Source organism: Thamnophis sirtalis, unplaced genomic scaffold, assembly GCF_051295495.1.
Source record: "Thamnophis sirtalis isolate CommonGarterSnake01/CBP01778 unplaced genomic scaffold, rThaSir2_p1.2 scaffold_14, whole genome shotgun sequence".
Classification (NCBI taxonomy): domain Eukaryota; kingdom Metazoa; phylum Chordata; class Lepidosauria; order Squamata; family Natricidae; genus Thamnophis; species Thamnophis sirtalis.
In genome coordinates this window covers 7,070,575-7,080,968 of record NW_028261394.1, presented here as the reverse complement: position 1 = coordinate 7,080,968, position 10,394 = coordinate 7,070,575, and the positions used below count along the sequence as shown (strand labels likewise).

The 10,394-nt window shown below is 47.9% G+C and overlaps 1 protein-coding gene across 1 annotated transcript in view; it reads right to left on the bottom strand.

Annotated features, from left to right (window-relative positions):
• USP42 (ubiquitin specific peptidase 42) overlaps positions 1-7,466 on the bottom strand; it is a 43,841-nt gene extending 36,375 nt beyond the window's left edge. Inside the window, exon 1 of the mRNA XM_087701708.1 lies at positions 7,377-7,466. The gene's annotated coding sequence lies outside the window, so the exon portion shown is untranslated. The remainder of the gene's footprint in view (positions 1-7,376) is intronic.
• Positions 7,467-10,394: the final 2,928 nt, after the last annotated feature.

The window sequence follows — 10,394 nt, the reverse complement described above, 5'->3', positions numbered from 1 at the left end:
ATCAGAAAGGTCGGCAGTTCGAATCTCTAGCGCCGCGAAACGGAGTGAGCTCCCGTGACTTGTCCCAGCTTCTGCCAGCCTAGCAGTTCGAAAGCATGTAAAAAATGCAAGTAGAAAAATAGGAACCACCTTTGGTGGGAAGGGAACAGCCTTCCGTGTGTTGAGACATGCTGGCCACGTGACCACGGAGACGTCTTCGGACAGCGCTGGCTCTTCAGCTTTGAAACGGAGATGAGCACCGCCTCCTAGAGTCGGGAACGATTAGCACATACGTACGAGGGGAACCTTTACCTTTAGGGCAACTCAAGGCTTCCTGGCATCCTTTGTCCACACTGACTCATAGCACCATCTCCCGCTGATGGCCAGCAAAGATGTACATTTTTAGGATCATTTGGCATAATCCCTAAGCTCGGCTGCTCTCAGCCTTAGCCCAAAAAGCCAGCCCTGCAGGTATGTTTCCCCATACCACAACTGTGTGAGAACCGAGAAGCAGAAAGAAACAGAAGATACGCTTCAAACATCACACCTATCCTTTTCTTAAAAAAAAAAAAAACCTCATGGTTTCCTCAACAGGTCCCTACTAACCCGAATCACAAGTTTTTACTAAGTTGTAAAACAGCTACGGGCAAAATCAGCGACTCCCCCCAGGCCCCCAAATCTTACAGCGTTTGCAAAGTCGAACCATTTTTTGCACAATGTGATTTTTTGACGTTTTGTGTGGTGTGTTCTTAAGTTTCTTTCTTTTTTTTTTAAAGGGTTTGGAGTGGTTGCGGATTTTTCTTCAGGGCAACCACCACTAAAACCTCTCCTGTTCTGGGTCAGTTTGGAGGGGTTTGAAAGGGGAATGGGTGGTCATGGCTTCCTTTTCAAAACTTCTCCATTCCCGTTTGCGTCCTTAAACACACCCCGTCCCAAGCTTAATATTTTCAGTCGCCTCTTATGTGGGGATGGCGCCTTCTTGAACCCTCCAGGAAACATATGAAGAATAGCTGCAGGAACTGGGTATGTCTAGTTTAATGGAAAGAAGGACTAGGGGAGACATGATAGCAGTCTTCCAATATCTCAGGGGTTGCCACAAAGAAGAGGGAGTCAAACTATTCTCCAAAGCACCTGAGGGTAGGACAAGAAGCAATGGGTGGAAATTAATCAAGGAGAGAAGCAACTTAGAACTAAGGAGAAATTTCCTGACAGTTAGAACAATGGAACAGAAGTTGCCTCCAGAAGTTGTGAATGCTCCAACACTGGAAGTTTTTAATAAGATGTTGGATAACCATTTGTCTGAAGTGGTATAGGGTTTCCTGCCTAGACAGGGGGTTGGACTAGAAGACCTCCAAGGTCCCTTCCAACTCTGCTATTGTATTGTAAAATACATTAGATCTCTAATCAGAAACCTAGAATTATTTTAGGGACCGAGATGTGGATAAATGTGAACTCCTAGCAAAAAAGAAAAACACCTCCCACTTACTCCAATTCTATTTTTAAGTAAAACAAGCCCAGGGTTCTCCACTTTTAATTCTAACCTGTTCCATTTTTAAGTGCTTCTAATTCTTTTCCCTCCTCCAGCTTTGATCCGTAGCCTGAACACTTCCAATTGAACAGCTGCTTTTTGACAACTAAGTTAACTGGTTCTCTTAACGGATCTGATCTCTGTTGGGATTGCCTTTCTTTCTTTCTTTCTTTCTTTCTTTCTTTCTTTCTTTCTTTCTTTCTTTCTCTCTCACTTCCTTTCCCTCCTGCACTTCACTTGCAACGAATATTTTGTGTGTTTTGAGGGCGCTTTTGAGGTAGATTTACGGTCACAGTTTCATAGTTAGGAGGAATCATTTACGCCAACAGAGGCTAAACATTTCTATAAAGCTGCTCAGAGAAGTAATCAGTCTAGAATGAAAGCAAGCCGGCCATCTATAAAAAGTCGATTTCCTTTAGTCCTGGAAGTTACAGAAGCATCTGACCGGCACTTCCTTTGAGGCACGAATCCTATGTGGGAAGGAAAAACTATAATCCCCATCCCGTTCTCACTTACAGGCAGTCCTCGACTTATAACCGTTCACTTAATGACCGTTCTTTCAGTTACGGCACTGAAAGGAGCGACACGACTTTAAACTTACAACAGTTGCAGCGTCCCATGATAAAAATTTAGATGCTTCCGTGATAAAAATTCAGATGCTTGGCAACGGGCTCACACTTATGACGGTTGGCAGCATCCCCACGGTCTCACGATCAAAATTCGCCCCCTTGGCAATCGACTCACAGTTATGACGGTTGCAGTATCCTGGGGGGGGGAGGGTTTCACGTGATTCCCCTTCCGACAAGCAAAACGAAGCCATTTTCACTTAACCACCGTGTGACTTAACTTGACAACTTCAGCGATCCACTTAAGAATAGAATAACAAGAGTTGGAAGGGACCTTGAAGGTCTTCTAGTCCAACTCCCTGCTTAGGCAGGAAACACTTAACAACTGCAACAGGAAAGGTCGTAAAATGGGGGGGCGGGCGGGGAGAGAATTCGCTTAACAAATGTCTCGCTTAGCAACGGGAATTTTGGTTATAAGTCGAGGATGATCTGTACATTACAGCGGCACCTCGGGTCCCAAACGGCTCGGGCGATGAACAATTGGGGTGCTGACCCCAAAATCTGCTAAATGTTTCACTCACGTCACGAACACATCCTCGGGTGCTGAATAAACACAGCCATGGCGATTTCCCCTTCCGTGCCATTTTGTGTGTGTGCGCGCGCATGCGCAGTTTGTCTTGCTTCTGGTCACAACCAAATCGGGTGCCAACCAAAGTCCTGGAACGGATTGCGGTCAGCGCCCGAAGTCCCACTGTACCTTGGTTATATTACCAAGTATTTGACTTGATATATTCATATATTGGTATATTACAAAAAAGATAGAAAAGAGAGAAAGGGAGAAAGAAAGATTGAGAGGCAGGGAGGGAGATAGAAATAAGGACAGAAAGAGAGAGAGAGGGAGAGGGAGAGAAAGAGAGAAAGATGGAGAGAGAGAAAGAAGAAAAGAGAAAGGAGAGAAAGAAAGATTGAGAGGGAGGGAGGGAGGGATAGAAATAAGGAGAGAAAGAGAGAGGGAGAGAAAGAGAGAAAGAAAAAAGAGGGAAAGAGGGAGAAAGATGGAGAGAGGGAAAGAGAGAGAAAGATAGAAAGGAAAGAGGGAAAGAAAGATCGAGGGAGATAGAAATAAGGAGAGAAAGATAAGAGAGAGGGAGAAAGAGAAGATAGAAAGAGAGAGAATGAAAGATAGGGAGGAAGAAAGATAGAAAGAGGGAGAGAAAGTTAGAAAGAGAGAGTGGGAGAGAAAGATAGAACATGGGAGAGAAAGATAGAACAAGGGAGAGAAAGGGGGAAAGGGGGAGAGAAAGTTAGAAAGAGGGAGAGAAAGACAGAAAGGGAGAGAAAGAGTATTTGACTTGGTATATTCATATATTGGTATATTACCAATTATCACCATGTGTCAGAGCTGCATTAAAGGAAAAAGCCATTTCATCTCTACACGTCACTCAGCAAAAGTCCATGCAGGAGAAAGATTCACCACCCTCGTCCGAATCTGGTGGCATCTGCTGCAACACTCCACGAATAGGAAAAGAGAGAAACAGGGGAGTGCCAACTCGGGCCTGAGATGCCACAGAGAATGGGCAGCCCCGGCCTGGCTTAATTTCCATCCCCACCACTCCCAGGCGCAGCGGGCAGGAAAGACAAGACAAGACGGGCCTGTAAAGGAATCACTCTTGGTGTGAGAGGCAGTGGCCATGGCAACTAAGCGTGGAAGAAATACACCAATGACACAAGTGACTTTAAAAGTCACCCCTTTCAGCGGGCCAAGGGAGGAATGTGGACGGGGCAAGGAAAAGGAGGCAAAAGTGGCGGTAAGTAATGCCAAGGGAAAGTTCAGGCAGGCTGGAAGGGGAGAGGGAGAGAGAGAGGGAGGGAGGGAGGAAGGAAGGAAGGAAGGAAAAGAAAGAAGACAGGCTGCTGACAAACTAAAGAAGAAGCAGGATTCATTTGCTCAAAATCGTGACCCGTCAAAACCGCGCTCGACTAAGCCGCGCCCGATTAAACCGCGTCGCTGATGTCATCAACAGGGCGACACCAGCCAGTGCGGAGAAAGAAGGGCGCTTTAAATAGCGCTTTGAAAGCAAGCCGATTCAACTTAAGGTAAGGGTTAGGGTTAGGGTTAGGGTTAGGTTAAGGGTTAGGATTAGGTTAAGGGTTAGGATTAGGTTTAGGGTTAGGTTAAGGGTTAGGTTTAGGGTTAGGTTAAGGGTTAGGGTTAGGTTAAGGGTTAGGATTAGGTTTAGGGTTAGGTTAAGGGTTAGGTTTAGGATTAGGTTTAGGGGGGTTAGGTTTAGGGGTTAATTTTAGGTTTAGGGTTTACACCGTGCTTCTGTCTCCGCACTGTTGTCACCCTGTTGATGACATCAGCGACGCAGTTTAGTCGAGCACGGTTTTGTGGTGGAACCGCTCAAAATAGGGGTGACTCAAAAAGAGGGAGCAATGAAAGATACAGTGTGAGCATTCAAGGGAAACCTGCAGAGGTAGGAGACGAAACAATTCAGAAGTGCTCAAACAAAGGAGGACTAGGGAGGGGAAGAGGGGGAGAGAGAAAGAGAAAGATAGAGAGAAAGATGGAGAGAGGGAGGGATGCTTCTACCGGTACCCAACAAGCAACCCACAAGCTCTCTTTGCAAACAAGGTCTCTCTTTTGATTGACCGTTTTCACACTTACAGGATCCCCCCCGGGTCCCGCCATCAAAATTTGGGTGCTTGGCAATTGGTCCATAGCTCACATTTATGGCAGTTCTCCAGGGGTCATGTGATCCTTTTGTAACTTTCTGACAAGTCAAGGGGGAAGCTAGTTTCACTTAACAATTGCAGTGATTCATTCAACAACCATGGCAGGAAAGGTTGTAAAATGGGGCAAAACTCACTTAACTCACTTAACAAAGTCTCCCTTAGCAACAGGGATGGAAGGAGGGAGAGGAAGATGGAGGGAGGGAGGGAGGCGGAAAAGGGAGGGATGCTTCTACCAACCAAGCAACTCACAAGCCGTCTTTGCAAACCAGATCCCTCTCTGCCTACAAGATCTCTGTTTACAAGATCCCCCTTTGCAGACCAGATCCCTGTGCCAACAAGATCCCTCTTTGCAAACAAGATCCCTCCCTGCAAACAAGATCCCTTTTTGCAAATAAAACCACTGTCCAAACAAGATCCCTTTGCCAACAAGATACTTCTCTGCAAACAAGACCCGTGTGCCAACAAGATCCCTCTTTGCCAACAAGATCTCTCCCTGCAAACAAGATCCTTCCCTGCCAACAAGACCCATGTGTACAAATCAGATCCCTCTTTGCCAACAAGATCACTTCCTGTAAACAAGATCCTTCTCAGCAAAAAAGACTTATGTGATAATCAGATCCCTCTTTGCCAACAAGATCCCTCCCTGTAAACAAGATCCTTCTCTGCAAACCCTGTGTACAAACCAGATCCCTTTTTGCCAACAAGACCCCTCCCTGCAAACAAGATCCTTCTCTGCAAACAAGACCCCTGTGTGCAAACCAGATCCCTCTTTGCCAACCAGACCCCTCCCTGCAAACAAGACCCCTGTGTGCAAACCAGATCCCTCTTTGCCAACAAGATCCCTCTCTGCCTACAAGATCCTTCTCTGCAAACAAGACCCCTGTGTGCAAACCAGATCCCACTTTGCCAACCGGACCCCTCCCTGTAAACAAGATCCTTCTCTGCAAACCAGACCCCTGTGTGCAAACAAGATCCCTCTTTGCCAACAAGATCCCTCCCTGTAAGCAAGATCCTTCTCTGCAAACAAGACCCCTGTGTGCAAAACAGATCCCTTTGCCAACCAGACCCCTCCCTGTAAACAAGATCCTTCTCTGCAAACCAGATCCCTCTTTGCCAACAAGATCCCTCTCTGCCTACAAAATCCTTCTCTGCAAACAAGACCCCTGTGTGCAAACCAGATCCCTCTTTGCCAACAAGATCCCTCTCTGCAAACCAGACCCATGTGCAAACCAGATCCCTCTTTGCCAACCGGACCCCTCCCTGTAAACAAGATCCTTCTCTGCAAACAAGACCCCTGTGTGCAAAACAGATCCCTCCTGCAAACCAGATCCTTCTCTGTAAACAAGACCCGTGTGCAAACCAGATTCCCCCTTTGCCAACAAGATCCTTCTCTGCAAACAAGACCCATGTGTGCAAACCAGATCCCTCTTTGCCAACAAGATGTAAGCAAGATCCTTCTCTGCAAACAAGACCGCGGTGTGCAAACCAGATCCCTCCCTGCAAACCAGATCCTTCTCTGTAAACAAGACCCGTGTGCAAACCAGATCCCTCTTTGCCAACAAGATCCTTCTCTGCAAACAAGACCGCGGTGTGCAAACCAGATCCTTCTCTGCAAACAAGACCCGTGTGCAAACCAGATCCCTCTTTGCCAACAAGATCCTTCTCTGTAAACAAGACCCGTGTGCAAACCAGATCCCTCTTTGCCAACAAGATCCTTCTCTGCAAACAAGACCCCCGCGTGCAACAAGATCCCTACTTGCCTACCGAATCCCTCTCTGCAAACCAGACCCCGGCGTGCAAAGCAGATCCCTCCCTGCCAACCTTTGTGCCCCCACGTGGGCCGACCCGCAGCCCAGGATGGAGGCACCCGGGGCGGCCTCCTTCTCCAGCAAAAGGCCCCGGTGGGGGGGGGGCGGCCTTCCAAGGAGCTGGCCGGGCGAAGAGCTCCCACCGGCGGGCAGAAAGGCGGCTGGGGCACCGGGAGAGGCAAACCTTCAGCCCCACCCCCAAATCCGCCATCCAGGTGCGCTCATTGTTCGCCGCTGCAGGTAAGTCTCGGGGGGGGGAGAAGAAGCAAGGTCAGCGGGGGACCAAGAGGGGCCTCCGATTTCCCTCCCCCGGCAGGAGGGTCTCCCCTGCAAAGCCCATCATCCCCTGCAGGCCGGGGAGGTGGGGAGGAAGGGAGACCCCCCCCAGGAGGGAGCCCGCCAAATCAAGGCGGGAGGGGAGGGGGAGCGCGGAGAGCCCCCTCCCCGAAGAGCCCCCACCCCCAGCCCTGCAGGAGGAGGAGGGGAGCCCCCCCGCGCGGCCGTCCGCCCCCCCCCGCGTGCACGCCCCCCACCCTCCCGCAGGAGGGGCTCCCGAATGCCCCCCCGCCCGCGTGGGGAGGAGGCGGCGTGGGCGGGGCCTGGGAGGGCGGGGGGCGCTCCCGCCTCAGCAGGGGGGCGGGCCGGGGCAGGCCGGAGCTGAGGAGGCCGGCGGCGGCGGCCTAGCCTGCTTTTCCCGCCCGGCTGTCCTCGCCTCTCTCCCCGCCCGCCTTTCCCGCCGCCGCTGCCGCTGGAGTTTACCTGGCTCGGCGCTGCCGGGTCGCTCTTGGCCTCAGCCCGCCCGCTCGCCTGCCCGCCTGCTCCGCCTCCGCCTCTTGCTTCGCCCGTGTCGGGGAACAATGACGTCCCCCGCTCCGCCCGGCCTCCTCGCATCCGGGCCTCCGCGGCCGGCGCGGCTCTGTGGGTCACACGGGGATCACGGGCGCCCGCTAGCCCGCCGTCGGGCGCCAGGGGGCGCTGCCGGGGCGCGCGCGCAGGCGCCGGGGAGGGGCCGCCGAGGGGAGGGGCCCAGCTGGCGCTCGGGAGGGAAAGAGAGGGAGGGAGAGAGAGAGAAAAAGATAGAAAGGAGAGAAAGAAAGATTGTGAGGCAGGGAGGGAGATATAAATAAAGAGAGGGAGAGAGAGAGAAAGAAAGAAATAGGGAGAGAGAGGGAAAGAGAGAAAGGGAGAGAGAGAAAGATGGAGAGAGAAAGAAAGAGGGAAAGAGAGAGAAAGGAGAGAGAGAGAGAAAGATTGAGAGGGAGGGAGATAGAAATAAGGAGAGAAAGATAGAGTGAGGGAGAGAGAAAGATAGAGTGAGGGAGGGAGAGAGAAAGAAAGAGGGAGGGAGAAAGATAGTAAGATGGAGAGAGGGAAAGAGAGAGAAAGAGAAAGGAAAGAGGAAGAGAAAGAAAGATCGAGGGAGAAAGATAGAAATGAGAGAAAGATAGAGGGAGAAAGAAAAGATAGAAAGAGAGAGAACGAAAAATAGGGAGGGAGGAAGAAAGAGAGAAAGAGGGAGAGAAAGTTAGAAAGTGAGGGGAGGGAGAGAAAGAACAAGGTAGAGAAAGGGGGAGAGAAAGTTAGAAGGAGGGAGAGAAAGAAAGGGAGAGAAAGGAAAAGAGATACAGCAAGAAAGAAGGAGAAGATAGAAAGGGAGAGAAAGATAGAAAGAGGGAAAGAGAGTGTGAAAGACAGAGAGAGAAAGATAAGAGAAAAATCGTGTCCTAATGAGCACTACCAACTCATAGGAGCTTATCAAAATGGTGCCGACACCCCATGTTTCCTACTTATCTTTTTAAAAAATGACTTCCTGCTGAATTAGCACTACAGATCATCCCTAGTTTTATGTCTCCTGCACAAATCTCTCTGCTCTTGGGAAGAAAAAAAGATGATAAGAGATGTATGAATGTAGAACAGCGCTGGTTAATTTCACAAAAATTCAGATTTTCCTTTAATAGCAGGCCTTCATTTTTGAAATCTGTTGGGTTTTGACAGGAGATTGGAAAATCCTCTAGAAAGTTCATAGGAATTACAATGAGTGAAGAGATCAAAGTGAACAGGAGCCTCTATTGTAAATTTTTGTTACAGTTCATGAAAAAACAGAAGGCTTCGCTACAGTATAATGTCCAATTACCAGGAAGATGTGATTTAATTAATCACCTCTCTGTTTGCTGAGTTTCTGAACTGCATATTCCCCTGGGAAATGGATGGCCCCATTAGCTTGACACAGATGCGTAAAATATGGCTTTTTTAAAGAAATAAAAAAGACGTCCTATTGAATACTCATACAAATTAAAAGGCATATTTTCTACCAGATCCAAAAAAGAACATTGTGGATGAAATTCAACAAAAACCAGTCTTGCTGAGCTTTTAATGGGATTAATGCTGCATAGTTTTATCACGTAAGGTTCCCCATCCCCATTTAAATAAAACAATTGATCTGAATGCTGTGTTAGCAGCGGGAATGCATTTATTATTTCGGTGAAATGCAAATGATAAGGTTAGTTGTTCCCATTCATATTCATTTCTGACACAAGCATACTCTTAAAAACGTCTCCAGATAGATGCTTCCTTCACTTGCTGGAAAAGGCTTTAGACTTAACTTGCAGAATTGAACCCAAAATTTCTCTTGCTAAGTGAGGCCCCATTTATGACCATTCTTGTCAATGTTGTTACGTGAATCCCTGCAGTTGTTATGTTAGTATATGTTATGTCAGTTGTTTTGAAATGAATCTGGTTTCCCCTTTGACTTTGCTTGTCGCAAAACTGGATCATGTGATTATGGGACACTGCAATTGTCATAAATATGAGCCAGTTGCCACATGTCTGAATGTTGATCACGTGACCACGGGGATGCTCCAATAGTCGTAAGTGTGAAAACGGTCATAAGTCAGGTTTTTTCCAGTGCTGTTTTAACTTCGAATGGTCATTAACAAACTGCTGTAAGTCAAGGACTGCCTAATATTCTCCAAAAGAAGAGAATCAATCAATCAAAACAGAATAGAGCTGGAAGGGACCTGGGAGGTCTTCTAGTCCAGCCCCCTGTTCAAGCAAGCGATCCTGTACCATTTCAGACCAGTGATTGTCCAGTCTCTTTTTAAAAGCCCCCAGTGACAAAGCTGAACCCACCAGTCATCACAAATTTTATAATAACCCTAATTATTCTCAAGTCAACAAATAAAATCAGTTTTTTTAAAAAATAAAGTCCCCAGTTGGAATCCTGAGGGCATGGATTAGGGAAGGGGGGGGGGCAGGCTGCCCAATGGAAGGGGTTGGGCAGCCTGCCCCCCCCTTCCCTAATCCATGCCCTCAGGATTCCAACTGGGGATTATGGGCAGTGTAGTGGCAGCCTGGCGTGTAAGCTAGATGGAAAGGCCTCGATGGGTGGATGAAAATGCCCCATCCAGCCTGAGCATCTTCAATCGATCAATCAATCATCATCGATCAATCGGAATAGAGCTAGAAGGGACCATGGAGGTCTTCTAGTCCATCCCCTCTAGTGTCCAGTGCCTTCTTAAAAGCCCCCCGTGATGAAACTGTGTGTGTGAGACCAACCATAGCCGTCACAAATTTTGTAATGACCCTAATTATGATCAAATCAAGTCAATAATAATAGTAATGCTAGTAATAATACATGTATTTATTATTTATTTATTAGTAGTATTAATTGGTATTTGTGACACATTTTTAAATGTTCAGTTGACTTGAGGTTCATGTTTAATGAATGAAATAATAAATAATAACAATAATAAATAATAAACAACTGTGTGTATGACC